Source organism: Hippocampus zosterae, chromosome 3 (assembly GCF_025434085.1).
Source record: "Hippocampus zosterae strain Florida chromosome 3, ASM2543408v3, whole genome shotgun sequence".
NCBI classification, from domain to species: domain Eukaryota; kingdom Metazoa; phylum Chordata; class Actinopteri; order Syngnathiformes; family Syngnathidae; genus Hippocampus; species Hippocampus zosterae.
This window is the reverse complement of record NC_067453.1, coordinates 11,079,198-11,095,233: the sequence shown is the minus strand read 5'-3', so window position 1 is coordinate 11,095,233 and position 16,036 is coordinate 11,079,198. Positions and strand designations below refer to the sequence as shown.

The 16,036-nt window shown below is 41.8% G+C and overlaps 1 protein-coding gene and 1 long non-coding RNA gene across 3 annotated transcripts in view; one reads left to right on the top strand and one right to left on the bottom strand.

The window, feature by feature from the left end:
• mterf2 (mitochondrial transcription termination factor 2) overlaps window positions 1-16,036 on the bottom strand; it is a 95,137-nt gene that overhangs the window by 6,714 nt on the left and 72,387 nt on the right. The window lies entirely within an intron of this gene.
• The window catches only part of LOC127598207 (uncharacterized), a 57,156-nt gene that overhangs the window by 39,190 nt on the left and 1,930 nt on the right, over window positions 1-16,036 (top strand). The gene's annotated exons all lie outside the window — the stretch shown is intronic.

Here is a 16,036-nt window from a genome sequence, read left to right as displayed (position 1 = left end):
CACGTTGCCTCTTCGGGCCCCATGGGTGTAGTCTTGGCCACCAGGCGCTTGCCAACGAGCCCCACCTCCAGGCCTGGCTCCAGAGGGGGGCCCCGGTGACCCGCGTCCGGGCAAGGGAAACCTTGGTCCATATATTTTACTCATCATAAGGGGTCTTTGGGCCGTGCTTTGTCTGGCCCCTCACCTAGAACCTGTTTGCCATGGGTGACCCTGCCAGGGGCATAAAGCCGCAGACAACTTAGCTCCTAGTATCATTGGGACACACAAACCCCTCCACCACGGTAAGGTGACGACTCACGGAGGGGGTATTACCAAGATGTTTATCATCGTCTCAAATTTGTGAATTTGAGAAAATTCCTGAGCTAGTTGAAGTCCTTAAACTCCTTGATCATTATGTAACAAACGAATCATCTCAATGTGTTGATAAGAAATCGTTGAAGTTGATAAGAACATGAATCAACATTAAACATAGTTTACGATTTGCACCGCTTGAATAGTCGCATCTTTGGTGTGAAATGTGTCACTCCTCATCTCTGCTGTATCCTCCTCAGCTGACACTGATGGCAGTGCTACTGTAACTTCAAGGGAGTCCGGCATTAGCCTTGAAAAAGGATTAAACCTATGGTAGTTCTGATGAAAACTATTTGTTTTCCTCATGCCTTCTCTGCTCCATTAGGATAATGCCTCTTCATTGTCCTCACAACCGCACCAACAAGTTTGTTGTTGCTGTCGTCTTACTGAATCAAGTCTTTACATACGAAGCAAGAAACTGAACATTCCATTGTATGAGAAGGAAGCAAGCTATTCGAAACAATCCTGATTTTGATGTGTTTACAAGTGCGCGCGTGTTAAGACTAAAACAGGAAAAATTGCTTTAATTCAATCCGTGTTCATGAGGTCTTTGGATCTCTGACATTTTTGCCTGTGCTTGCTAATGGTAGTTTTGCCCCCTGAATCTAGTATAGAAAAATGATGGATTGATTTTTTTATCTTTGGTTTTTCGTCATTTATTAAATGTTCCTATTTAATTTATTACTACTCGTGTGCTTTATTTACTGTTTTGTATGATTTATTTTCCTGTTGTTGCTCTCATTTGTTGTGTTGTTTTAAAGAGAATGAGTACATTACCTCCTGTAGAATTAGTCCTTAAAGTGTTGTTTATTTCTTTTTCTTCAGCTTCCTATCCTTTTATTTGAGCAATACTGCTCTAGTAAAAACAAAATAAATGATAAAAATAACAATAATTTTCGGCAAAAATGTACAGCATATATCAAACAGCAGCTGGTGCACCTGAAGCCTGTGTGTCCATGAATACACCACGGGTAATAGGCCCTGAGTTGAATTGGTGGGAGCACATGCAGAGTTTTCTCATAGTTGGTGCTTGATCATGATGCTTGATCACCAACTCTGCAAGCTGTTCCCTCAGCAGCACGGTAGCTACTGCTGAGTGGGAAGCTGACTTCATTATGCACAAGTAAACAGATGAACTACCTGAAAGGAAAACAGGTCAGTGTTTTCATTCATTCGCTCATTCATTCATCTTCCGAACTGCTTGATCCTCACTAGGGTCGCGGTGGGTGCTGGAGCCTATCCCAGCTGTATTCGGGCAGTAGGCGGGGGACACCCTGAATCGGTTGCCAGCCAATCACAGGGCACACAGAGATGAACAACCATCCACGCTCACACTCACACCTAGGGACAATTTAGAGTGTTCAATCAGCCTGCCACGCATGTTTTTGGAATGTGGGAGGAAACTGGAGCACCCGGAGAAAACCCACGCAGGCCCGGGGAGACCATGCAAACTCCACAGAGGGAGGCCGGAGCTGGAATCGAACCCGGTACCCCTGCACTGTGAAGCCGACGTGCTAACCACGGTCGGTGTTTTTTTGTTTTTTGTTTGTTTGGGTTTTTTTGGAACACTTTATGTCTTGAGAGGCCTGAGTTGACTGCACAGATGTGGCATTTTAATAAACACAGGATACTCCGCATAGTTGATTTTTACGATTGATTCAGTTGAATTAATCATGGGAAACAACTTTCTTAGTGATATGAAGGAAGATGAGGGCCTGTAAACAGTGTTATGCTCTCTCGTCCCATTTGCAGTCAACCTGTCAACAGATTCTTTGCCTCTGTGCGAGCTTTAAAGTCACGTCATATCCATCAACCTTCTGAAATGCTTCTCTTGCTCCGGTAGAAAAAATAGCTTGAAACACAAGTAAAACTATTGAAACATATCCATCCATTTTCTATCCATTGAGTTTGTGCGTGAGTTGGAGCTTATCCCAAAGGCACACCTTGGGCTGGTCAGGGGGCACATAGAGACAAACAACCATATGAATTCAGACTCAGCCCGAAGGGCAATTTTGGGTTTTCAAGTAACCTAACACGCATGTTTTGAAATCCAGAAAAAGTCCACACAGGCAAAGCGAGAGCACACAGTCTCCACACAGAAGGGCGTTAGCCAAGCTCAAACCCAGAACCTTTCAGCTGTGAGTCAGACATAAACTGGCATCTTGTTTGTACAAAAAACACTTTGATCCTCTTTCTATCCTCCGATGCAGAAAATAAAATTTAAATTGCGCTGTAGTACAGATCTGCAACTGATCATAAGAACTCGGTAAAAAAAAAAAATATATATATATATATATATATATATATATATATATATATATATATATATATATATATATATATATATATATATATATATATATATATATATATATATATATATATATATATATATATTTATATATATACACATACAGTATATAGTCTCTCCTATAGCAATATTCTTGTTTTGCAAAGGACAAACAGTTATATACCCTTTCAAGAAAAATAAAAACACAAGTTGTTCTTGATTGTTGGCTCTACAGAGGTTTTTTTTATCATGATTCACATGATGAAGTGGTCACTACGTTTTGATGGATCAGGTAATTCGACCATCACAAGTATTTGTACATACGGTACTCTGCAGTCATATGTCACAAATTAATAACATGAAACATAAATCAAATATATAATTCACTGTGTCAACATGAAATAATATTCTTTCTTGTGTGACGCTATAAAAAGTTCCCAAAAGTGCCTTTGTAATAACTCTTTGGGTTGAACCTGTTCTTCAAGGTTGCACTTGATGAAAGGAGACACCACTTCTTTATTTGGCTAAATTGCACATGACTTGACTTGTCACAGATAAAAAGTTGAATATTAACTGCTCACAATGGAAATGTGTACTTCACTGGAAAATGTATTCATTATTCAATCATCCAACATAGCCATTATTGATGTACTGCATTAAAATATTAGAATATGGTGCTCACAGAAGAGTTGGTTGTTTTAGACGTTATTACTAAATGATTATAAAGTGTGTGTGTGTGTGTGTGTGTGTGTGTGTGTGTCTGTGTGTGTGTGTGTGTGTGTGTGTGTGTGAGTGAGTGTCTAAACTTATCTTCCTGCATTCCACCACGGATATTTGTTTACAGGTATGTTCGGCGGCACTCTACTGGAGAAGAATGTCGAAGAGGAAGACAGACATTTTCCCAGAGGGCGTGACAACACGAGGTAAATGCTTTATATGAGGTTGAGTGTCGCCACAACTCTCAGTCTGTGATAAACACAGTGTGTGAAGCAACATGGGTCTCTTTGTATTCTTCCAAATTTCCATTTTTTCTCTCCTTCATCAGGTGTACAGTGAAGAGCCAGATCCCGCGATCAGAGCAATTAATGCCACCATCGAGTTGGGTTATTGTTTTGGAGTGGACTATATGGTTGTTTATAGAGGTGGGCCAGAAGGAGACCAGCTGCTTGGCAACTCTTCAGATGACCGTGATCCCTCCGCCTCTCCTGCACACCTCCGGGGTCGCGTCCACATCAGCAATCACAATCAGCTGCTCGGGCTGCAGCTCCGTCAGCTCACGCATGTGGACTCTGGGATTTATAGACGGGAGTGCTGGCAGAATCAAACACGAGTCAGTCACCACTCGCAGCTACTCATCATGTGCAACGAGGAGATTGAAGCCAAAAAGGTCATTGCAGATGAGAGAGGTGGCCAGACTGAGCTGCTGTGCAACAGTTCTTCCCGAGTCATGGAGGGAATGTCCGTGCGCTGGTATTATGACGTGCAGCAGTCGAACAGACTCCAGCTCTTCTTAGATACTCGTGTGTCACTAGACCCACTGGTGAGTGAGCTGGGGGGTTCTGTGACGGTAAGAGACAATGGGACATTGCTCCTACTGGACAACACTTTGATGAAACAAAAGCAACAGTTCTACTGCCTGGTGACTGATGGAACGGAGTGTCGCAGTTTTCAGAATATGTACCAACCTGTCCACAGTGAGAGGAGAACAATCTTTGCCTCAGTGGGGGACAGAGTGGAACTGATTTGTCCCTTTGAAAGCAGTAGCCAGCGATGGGAGACACCACTGGGGAACATAAATGTGAGCAGCGTGAGGAACAATGAGATGTACTTATCAGACAAACAGGAACAATACTCACTGGTGATTCCTGTTGTTTCTAACAAACACAGTGGCGAGTACTCGTGTGTCGCAGCGACACTTGACCTGCAATACTCGCTCTCTCTATGCCCACTAAGGCATCCCAAAGAAAAACTGTGTACTGAAGGTGCGAATATCTTGCTGGAATGTGAAGTTGACCACGAGGATCCTAAGAGAGTGCTTTGGTTCCGCCAAGACTCAGCAGGTGACCATAAGCTCATACTCGACTCCAGCGATGAGACGATAGAAGTCCCAGAGGACCTGAGGGGCAGGATGTCTCTGTCAGAAGGCACACTCTCACTGAGACTGTCTAAGGTTAATATGAAAGATGCAGTCTTTTACTGGTGCGTTGCATTGGGAGAAACAGATTCTGCAGACTTTGACTATGACTACGCGGATGACTATGATAACGAAAACACAGAATATGGTGATGGACAATACTGGTATGAAACACCTCGGTGCATATTTAAACAGGAAACCAAATTGTTTCTGTCCGAAAAAACTTCCAGCAATTCTGAGTTTGCTATTGTTGCAGTAGCAATCGTGATAGTGGTGGTTGGACTGATTGTTGCCGTGATTGTAATGAAGAGGACAAAAAATATACAGAAGCGCAAGCAAGTGGCCTCACGGTCCAGACGAAGAAAAAACAAGGAGGTCAAACTGAGTGTGGATCCCGAGTATACTGAAAAGTTGACTCCTGCATAAAGGGGCCTTCTGCGTCTTTTCAAGTAAAGGCTTGACTTTGTCATGTAACATCAGCAAATGTTCAGCTGTTTTATGAAAACTGCAGAAACGATTCCACTTACATGCTTAAATGTTCACTTTTTACTTCACTGAGTTTGTGACTGAAAATATTTCCTTCCTTTCATCATAAAGGCCTTCCTCACTATTTTATAAATATACTTGTCTTTTCAACACCCCCCCCACCCAAATATAAAATAAAAACAGTTTAAGGTCATACATGTTGATCTCCATTGTGCTAAACGCGAGATACTGTATGTGTTTGTAACAAAAAATATTTAAGTAGTAAAATGATACTTAAGACCGAAAGAAACCGGTTGGACTTGTTGATGGCTTCGGTCCTATTCGTAATAACCTTTGAAAATAGAAAGCACCCATGCAATTTGAAGATCGCGAAGGGACGCTATACACCAGGGGTGCCCATTAGGTAGATCCTGATCTACCGGTAGATCTAAGACAGGTCCCAAGTAGATCCGAGGAGTGTCGAGAAGAAAAAAAACAAACAACCATTTGTGTGTCTTTGTACATGTTAGTAATATATTTTTTTTGTGTTAATATACACTGCACACTAATCAGTCTCATTTTCACTAAAAAAATAAAAAAATAAAAAAAATAAAGCAGGTAAATCTTAAATTTGTGTGTGTGTGTGTGTGTGCGTGCGCGCGCCGGTAAGGGTAGATCCCGTGAGGTTAGTTGATCAAAAAGTAGATCTTCGATCCAAAAAGTTTGGGCACCCCTGCTATACACTATAGCATTTGAGATGTTTTTTCAGCATTTTGTTACACTTGAAAAGAAAGTGTTCACAATTAGCTATGCACGCTTGCACTATTTGTCTCCATCAGTAGATTGTGAAAAACCTCAGCATGCTATATAGTTACAGTTTTGGTGGCATGAACCTGTCTGAAGAAAATATGCACACACAATTTGAACCATTAAAGTTATTATCATTAAATGAAATGTGTCTTCCTTTTTGAACATTCCGAGTTGGGAGAGACGAGCGAGAGGTGATGTTCATGGCTGGTGCGGTACTAATATTAATCATCCATCTATTATCCGAGCCGCTTTATCCTCAGGACGGTTGCGGGCGTGCTGGAGCCTATCCCAGCTGTCTTTGGGCGAGACGTGGGGTACACCCTGAACTTGTTACCAGACAATCGCAGATTTACAAATTTGCAATCTGATCTAGCGTCATCACTCAACATCTACTGGTGGGTGCAAGGGACGGACGGCCAAGTCAATGACTTGACGTCACATCCATTCCCAACATGGCGGCGGACACTAAAATGTTACAAGGGGGATTGTTTTGGCAAGTACAAGAAAACACACAAAAATGGGAACATGAGATATTTGTCAAACTTTACATTATTACTCTCTTTCTCCATCGATACTTCAATATGGGTCTCCTGAGGTACACGTTAAATGCGGACCAGACGACTATGCATGATCTTTTGATAAAGAAACAATACATAAATGTGCACCTCCTGGGCACCTGTGCACCATTACCAGTACCCTTCAGAGTCGTATATATGAGTTTCATAACTACCGAAACCAGATGGGTAGTTGACTTTGTTCGAAAAATGTTGCAAGTAAAAACGACAAACTGTGTAGGTTTGCATATTCATGCTCTATTGAAAACAGGGGAGTTTCATAACTTTGGAAACCAGATGGGTACTGTTGACTTTGTAGGTTTGCATATTCATGCTCTATTGAAAACAGGGGAGTTTTCCCTAAAATAACACAAATAATACTAGCAAACACTTGTGAATTTAGCTACAATCAAAGGCTCTCAACACCTAGTGCTGGTTGTCAGTCACAGGGCACATACAGAGACACACCCACTTTCATATTCACATTCACACTGTCATTGAGTGGGAATTGAAACCTCACCAGTTAGGCGAGTGAACCATTATTTTTAGATTACCATGGATTTTTATTGACTAAATCTAATTTACCCATGCCCATAATCTAGTCGTAAAACCTGGAAATAAAAGTGTGACAGAAAAAACTTGCATGTGCTACAACTAACCCAATAATGTGAAACATTACATTGACCCACGTGATCAGTGACAATGATAACTCATTCATTCATCTTCCGAGCCGCTTGATCCTCACTAGGGTCGCGGGGGTGCTGGAGCCTATCCCAGCCGTCTTCAGGCAGTAGGCGGGGGACACCCTGAATCGGTTGCCAGCCAATCGCAGGGCACACAGAAACGAACAACCATTCGCACTCACACTCACACCTAGGGACAATTTAGAGTGTTCACTCAGCCTGCCACGCATGTTTTTGGAATGTGGGAGGAAACCGGAGCACCCGGAGAAAACCCACACATGCAAACTCCACTCAGGGAGGCCGGAGCTGGAATCGAACCCGGTACCTCTGCACTGTGAAGCCGACGTGCTAACCACTGGACTACCGGGCCGCCACACAATGATAACTATGAGTAAGAAAATAATTTTGGACTTTAATCCCAGAAGACTGTTAATTTTGCACCAAAATTCAATATGTCGGGGGGGGGGGGAATATAAGCGTTGTTTAACTATGGTCATGTTTATGTGTGTGAATTGTTCAAGGGTTTACTTGACAATGACTCCTCAGATCTAGAATCCAGGCAGATGCTGGATGCTCTCATGTATAGGTGATGAAATTTCCGGAGTAGAGACAATGACCCTTGGGAGCCAAACAGTGTGCTGAGGACTCAGCCCGTCTCGGAGAACAGCGAGCGGCAGCAGACGGCTTCCTCCAGCTTGTCGCATTGAGAGATTTCCCATGGATCATCCTAATTGTAGCATCTCTTCGACCATCTGTGTATCTAAAAAGGTGGGCCTTAAAAGCGATATATGGAAATCCAAGCAGTTGTTTTTTTTACAATACAATACACCCTGATTTATATAGCGCTTTCACAACAGCTGCAGCTGTAACAAAGCACTGAACAAAATTTTAATATGGAATTATTCATTTTACAGTTGCAAATTGTTGAATTTTGTACTGTCTTTGAATGCAAACTCTGGTTCATTCTTACAATTCATTCCCTCTCTGTATGACATATAACGAACCAGTCTGGGCGGAGCGCATCCAACCATCCATTTTCTGCACCACTTGTTCTGTTGAAGGTCACGGGTGACCTTGAGACTGCCACAGCTGACTTTAGGTGAGATGCGGGGTGGACCGGTTTACGGGTCAATCGAAGAGCACATGTGGATATACAAACATTTCCACTCCCATTCACACCTTGTGAGTCATTTAGAAAATTTCCTGACAAGGGACAAAATACAGAGAAGAATATCTAAACAAGGCTGCTGAATTTCAATGTACATAAAAAATGGAGCCCACCTGCCCGGATGTAGGGCAGTGTGGGCTTGTCCACTGAAGGCTTTCTCAATCTTCACCCGTTAAATACATTTGTTCAAACAGTATGCGCTAAAGTGTCTGTAGTCAGCTTCAGGCGGAAAAATGTGTGCCGCTGTTAGGTGCGGACCGACACACGACAGCACTTAGCTCTGCACAAATATTTGGGAGGACACTGTCACAGTCAAATTACTTTGTTCGCTTGTTACTTTGCAAGCTTTTGGGCTCACGAATGTAAAAAAAAAAATCTATAAAAAAGTTCACTTTGCCTTCAGTGTCTCTGTCGTGAAGATCTACGCACAGTGCATTGAGTGAGGTTGTAGATGCAAATGGTATGATTAACTGCCTTGACATAGTCATTAATTGAAGCATGGAAAAAACACATTCAGAATAGCGCACAATGGAGTGCAATTCTCCACAAAGGTTGAAGAAAATTCATAATACAGTAGAATAAAAGTGAGATGGAAGTGGTGTGTTGCCGTGTTTAATTGAATGGACAATATGAAACAAACACATAACAGGGATGTCTGTTCTGATACCCGTTGGTGCAATGTAAAATCTTGTCATGAAAACACAACAACACTTCGATCACAGAAATCGTAGCAAAAGATGATGTGAGATCATATCCGATTTGTGTGAGTGTATGTGTGTGTGTGTGTGTACAAAACATACATCCATAATTTGAGAAAGACAAAACAATGGTTTTACTTCACCAAAAAAACAAAAAACAAAAACACAGACAGCTAAGCTAACATCACAGCAATGCAAACATTGTTTTGGGTTCAGTAAAAAAAAAAAAAGTGATTGTGAAGATGTACATCTAAGTAACAGAGGACCAGGATGGTTTGTGACAATTGTCCGAACATGTTTGTTTCAACTGTCAACTAGTCATGCAAAACTCTCCCCAGTCCTCTCCTCTATTCACGAATGAGATGAAGTGATGTTACCTTAACATCGACGTCAACCGCTGAAGGCAAAAGGAAATTGTGTCGACGTTTTTTCATCCAAAGATGATCCTTTTGGTAAAAGACGACATGAGGTTTGAAACCTGAAGATATTAGACAACATCAACAACCTTTCCTTTCATCTATCTAAAGTATATAATCTAGCTCAGCATTGAGTTGCACGAAAGAATTATTCTTGGCTTCATTCTTACGCAGGGATTCATGCATGTGGATTTTTTTTGGTTGTCAGGATTTGACCGTATGCCGTGTTTTTGTATGAAACCCATGCAAGTCTTGGGACACAAAGCCCCTGATAATCCTTGTTCCACGGAATCAGCACATCTGTTGAGTGTTTCCTGACGTTACGTGAGTCGAGCCGTGAGAGGCTCAATTTGCCCTTATTTGCAGGAACTATTCCTCCGACGAACATGATGTTCACAAACATGTGGGGCAGTTGAGAGGAAGACAACAAGAGAGGGAAGCAGATGAGAGTACTGCTGTATAATAACCACAGGGAGAGCACAGGCATCAAGCTAATGGCACCATTTATTCACCACAGAGCACCTCTAATGGACTTTTTTTTTTTTTTTTTACTGGAGAAGCGCAAGGAGGGAGTGGGCATGGCAGAATGGGGCCTTTAGGTCCCCCCCAAAAAAACCTACAAAATATGGCAGACAGAAGGAAGATGATCCACTCTCTGAGCTTTTCTTTCTTAATAACAGTTTGCTTGCAAGACAGACGTGTGAAGGTGTTTGGTTAGATTGTAGCAACACCAAAATTTATGGCTGTGATTTCCAGAGGGGCAAACCAAGTGAGACCGGGGCCAATCAAACACTCTCAATAAAACCGACTTCCCCGGAGGTCTCAAAGGCTTTACGAAGATTTGATATAGAGTCTGGAGACCAGACAGCGTGATACACACTCTTGTCGGATTGAATAACTCCTGCCACCTTGTGAGATGAGACTGTTTACCAGAAAACATTCTTCATTTTATCCCCGTAGGGTGATGAGAATGAACCCTTCAAACAGAAATTACCGGTAGTTGAATGCAGCAGATAATTACAGTACGTTTAATTTGTTGGCGGAAAGCAAGCACAAACTGTTGAATGTCACGCCAGTATAATTACTGTTGGAGCATGATGAAAAAAGAAAGTTGTGGCAAGTGACATATGTACACTGCAGTTACAGTGTTGCTACATTAAAATCAAAGAGCAAACTTCTTTTATAGTACCTTGGCCTTAATAAAAAGTTTCGTCTATGCAGATAACCTCACAGAATTGCAATGCAGTGAAACATCAAGTAATGAATTTTTTTGGTTCTCTGAGTCTTTTTATAAGCTAAAAAAAGTCTGACTCATCTGTTTGTTTGAATGTCTGGGGTTTTATTTTTATTTTTTTGTAACTCATTGGTTGATTTGGGCATACCAATCCAAGGAAACTTGTATTTTATGATTTAAAAAAAAATCACAGAGAGCGACTCAACATCGCCATTTAAAACATTCCCTGCATGGTTCTTTTGGTAATTTTCTAAAAATATTTGTTTGCATCTTTCACGCTATCAACTGCAAGCACTTGTTACTTTGTCAGTCTAGTAAAGAGAAAAACAAGGACTCAGGCCAGCACATATCTTTCTGCTCACCTATGACAAGCACGTCTTAACCAGAGATGGGAGTAAATCACAAATATGCAAGTTGCAAATAAGTCTCAAGTCGTAACCTTCAAGTGACAGGTGGAAAAAATTCAAGTCACCAGAAAATTTCAAACAATTCAAGTGAAGTCATTACTTGGTTCATGCAAGTCGTAAATTAAGGCATACAATCTTGGTCAGTCACAACATTGTATATTGGGGTGATAATAAAATATGATTTCTCTGCTCATTACACAAAATCATATGTAGAAAAAATAAAGAATATCTAAAAGATATCTCTAAAAAAAATAAACAACACAAGAGTATGCAAGAAATGTATTTATACTTACATTAAAAATGTATGTTATATTATACTTTACCTTTTTTTGCACCAACACCAACCTTTTCTTTGCATGAGTGTTGATATATATATATATATATATATGGGGTGGTCCAGTGGGTAGCGCGTTGACCTCACAGTGCAGAGGTTGTGGGTTCAATTCCAGCTCCAGCCTCCCTGTGTGGAGTTTGCATGCTCTCCCCGGGCCTGCGTGGGTTTTCTCCGGGTGCTCCGGTTTCCTCCCACATTCCAAAAACATGCGTGGCAGGCTGATTGAACACTCTAAATTGTCCCTAGGTGTGAGTGTGAGCGTGGATGGTTGTTTGTCTCTGTGTGCCCTGCGATTGGCTGGCAATCGGTTCAGGGTGTCCCCCGCCTACTGCCCGAAGACAGCTGGGATAGGCACCAGCACCACCACCCCCCGTGACCCTTGTGAAGATAAAGTGGATCGGAAAATGGATAGATGGATGTTGTCAAGTTCTAGATTTGACAAGCGGTATTCAAAACGGATGGCTTCTTTGTTTTTTAGTTCTTGCATTGTTCCTCATCATAGGCATAATCACACATATCGGCGCTATAAGCGTGACAGGTGGATACATGCAGATCACTAGAGATGTGTTTTTTTCTGACCAACCAATCAGAGGATGGAAAATGCTGATCTCATCCAGCGCCAGCTAGCTGGCCTGTGGAGCGTGAATGTGGAATCTGATTGGTTCAAGAAACAGTCTGTTTGCTAAAGTATTGCTCATCCTCATGATTGCTAAAGTAGTTTAAATACAAAAGCCAGCACGACTGTTTCTGAAATTCATCGCAGATTGGATTGAAACGGCAACACAAACTGTCAAGGCTTGTGGTGACCTTGAGATTCCACTTCCCGGTCGCGACACAGTGTTTGGTGGAGAGACACTGGAGAGACGAATGAACTTTATTGTTTTTTACTAGTTCCCCTCACTTCCGTTTTTTTCCACTCTTCTCATTCCAAGCAGAATAATTTGTTCACTGGAGATGTTGTACCAACCTGAAAGTTAGCATTGGCTCTAAGCCACTTGCTGATTGTGGTGAGCCTGTGAGGATGCATTGGAGTCCGATTTCACCTCTGTGTACCGGCTCCCGCACTCCATCACCCGTAGCAATAAGCTGAAAACCTAACCACTGTAATGTGTATCTCTGTGGCCAGAGCACCCAACATTGAAGCTAGCCTTAGGGGGCTGGTTCACAACAGGCCAAGATACCAGCAGAAGGCTAATAACACTCGCTACTCAGGTAGAGTGACACATGTTGGCTATAACGCAATCAGAGATCACAAAGAAGAACAAAGCTAGGACTTGTGCTCTCGCCAGAAAGTTTATTCTTCATTGAATGATTGTCTCTGGACCCTATGTTCGAGTTTTAAAACACACATCGTTTTTTATGTAGATTCAACAAGACATTTTACTGTACTTACTAATTCACCACCAGTGGGTATTTTGCAAGCCACCACCTCATTACAGTTTTATCTTGTGGTTATTTACCACCCCCTACCCTTTATTCTGCCTTTTTAGATGCAATTTCTGAATTTGTGGCTGACTTGGTGACTCGCGCACATCATCTACTTACCGGTATTTTGGGTGACCTTAACCTTCACATAATTCTCTCGTCAAAATACTTACCTTGGTATTTTTGAGAATAATTGATACTTTTTTTCACGTAGATAAATAGATGAAGCAATGCATAAAATGGTAATGCTTTAGACTTGGTAGATTTGGTACTAAACTAGGGCTTAGGGACCTCAAATGAAATGGTTTTACCATATACAATAACAATTCAGTTACATAATAAGGTGTAGGACTAGATAAGTTATTTACTTCTTCCTACTCCTTTGAGCATATAACTGTGATGTGTGTTTTTTTTCTCTTTTAACTATTTCTAATTTTCCTTTTATAATTTTGTTTGACCTATGTCAACCTGTTATTGTACTATATATGCTCAATAAAACAAACAAACGAACAAACACTCTTATGTCTGACCATTACTTCAAAAGATTTGAAGTCGTGGCCCATTGTCACTGTCTTGACCACAAACAGAGAAAACTGCTACAATATTTGTTCAACAATGACTGCACTCTCTGAGCTACTGCCTCTGGCAAAAGATTCCCTTCCTTCTGATTTCGGTTTGATTGAGAATCTCACGAATGCTGTTCTGTTAATTACACTCGACTCCATAGCATCATTAAGACTTAAAACTCGTTCTAAAAGGATTACTCAGTGGCTTACAGGGGAAACCTGTTTACTTAATCAATCATGTAGGAAGCTTGAACGCAGATGGAGGGCGACTCAATCTGAGGTCTTCGTCAGACATGGTGCGATAGCTTGCTCATACACAAAGAAGCTCTTGATTTTGCTAAAAATAATTACTTCTCCATAATAATTGGTCTCAGTAAAACCAACCCGAACGTTTTCTTTGATACAGCGGCAATGCTGACGCAACAGCAACCGACCTCAAGATCCCCCCCATTCATCTCATGATTTCATGCAATTTTTTACCCAGAAGATTCAGCTCATTAGGGATGGAATGGAGGACACTGTTCACAAAACCCAGTCACATCCTACCATCACTGATGTTAATAACGACATTAAGGCTGATAATTGTCTGACAACCCGCTCTCATTTTAAAAAGTATGTCTTGAAAGCCTTACAGAACAGGTTCGTGCGGCAAAACAACTTGCTTGCTAAACCTGATTCCTGGCAAAATCGTGAAAGACTTAGATTATGAGCCATTTTAATGTAGCTGAATGAATAACAGTTTAGACATCCTTCATTGAATTTCAATAGGGGGATCAATTTTACTGATAGGCGTATTTGAATTATTGGCAGTCATCATCTTAAAGATAATACTGGGAATTATTTCTGAGAAAAAATAGTTCTAAAGTGGTATTTTTACGTGGGCCAAATGACATTTCATGATTTGCAACAGGTTTTTTGAAAATGCTAATCGTGTGTATATATATATATACACACCTATGCTTTTTCTCCTATTGTTTAAAATGCTAAAATGCCTCTTTTTAGAGTTATTTTTTTCTTGTCGTTTTACAAATGGTCATGTTGTGCGACTGTCTCTACCATTAATGCTACTTGAGGGAGCCTTGTTACGTTTTTGCAATGCACCCGAGAAATCTGTGATCTGAGATGGCCGGATGTGGCAGCCATTGTGCATTCACACAATAGCAGACAGCAAAATAGATGGTTAAATTCACATGAAACACAGTTGAAGTTGGCATGTTAATGTAGCCTTCGACAAATATTTTAGTTTCTCACATGGCCCTTTAGAAAAAATGAATCGTCCACTCCGAGGGCTCAACTGGCACAAAAAAGTCAGCCCTGGCATTTTGATTTAAATGAGCTGCACTCACGCAAGCATATCCAGAGGTGTCAAATCCAGATCAAGAGTGACTCGTTTACATACCGGTTGAGTAGAAGCATTTGTGGTTAAAGCCAAACCGTGACAGGATGTTTACTTGCTGGACCAGGATTTGACACTTCCACGCACACCTACAAATTCTCATAGACTCCTCTGTAACTGAAAAGTCATTGTTTGTCAAACCATTCACAATTCAGAGTTTTATGAAATAAAAATGCAAAAAAATACAGATCCTTGCTCAACACGTTATTATACAAGCAGCATCAATCTAAATAAAAAGTAATGTTTTGCTGAGCTTTATTTACTCGATAATGCCATTTTATTTGCTTTGCTTATATATTCCCACATCATGCATTTGCTGGTTAATAGCCAATCAGAGCTGACACAATTTTGCACTCTGCAATTAATGCACCATTCATCCATCCATCCAGCCACCATCCATTATCTGGGGTCGGGTCGTGGGGGAAGCAGCTTTAAGGAACAAACCCAGACTTCCAGTCTCCCCTGCCACCTCTTCCCAGGGGATCCTGAGGCATTCCCAGGCCAGCTGGGGTCATCTTCTCTCCAGCGTGTCATGGGACACCTCCGGGGCCTCCTGCTGGTGGGACATGGTGGAACACTTCACCAGGGAGGTGTCCAGGAGGCATCCTAATCAGATGACCGAGCCACCTCACCTGGCTCCTCTCAATGGGGAGGAGAAGCGGCTCGACTCTGAGCCCCTCCCGGATGACCGAGCTTCTCACCTTATCTCTAAGGGAGAGCCCGGACACACTGCGGAGGACACTAAATTTTGGTCGCTTGTATCCGAGATCTCGTTCTTTCAGTCATGCCCCCCAGCTCGTGACCATAGGTGAGGGTTGGAACGTAGATCGACATCGTAAATAGAGAGCTTCGCCTTTTGGCTCAGCTACTTCTTCACCATGATAGACCGATACAAATTCCGCATCACAGCAGATGTTGCACCGATCCGCCTGTCAATCTCTCACTCCCTTCTGCCCTCACTTGTGAACAAGACCCCAAGATACTTAAATTCCTCCACTTTGGCCAAGATCTCCTCCCTGACCCAGAGAGGGCACTCCACCCTTTTCCGACTATGGACCATTGTTTCAGATTTGGAGGTGCCGATTTTCATTCCAACCGCTTCACA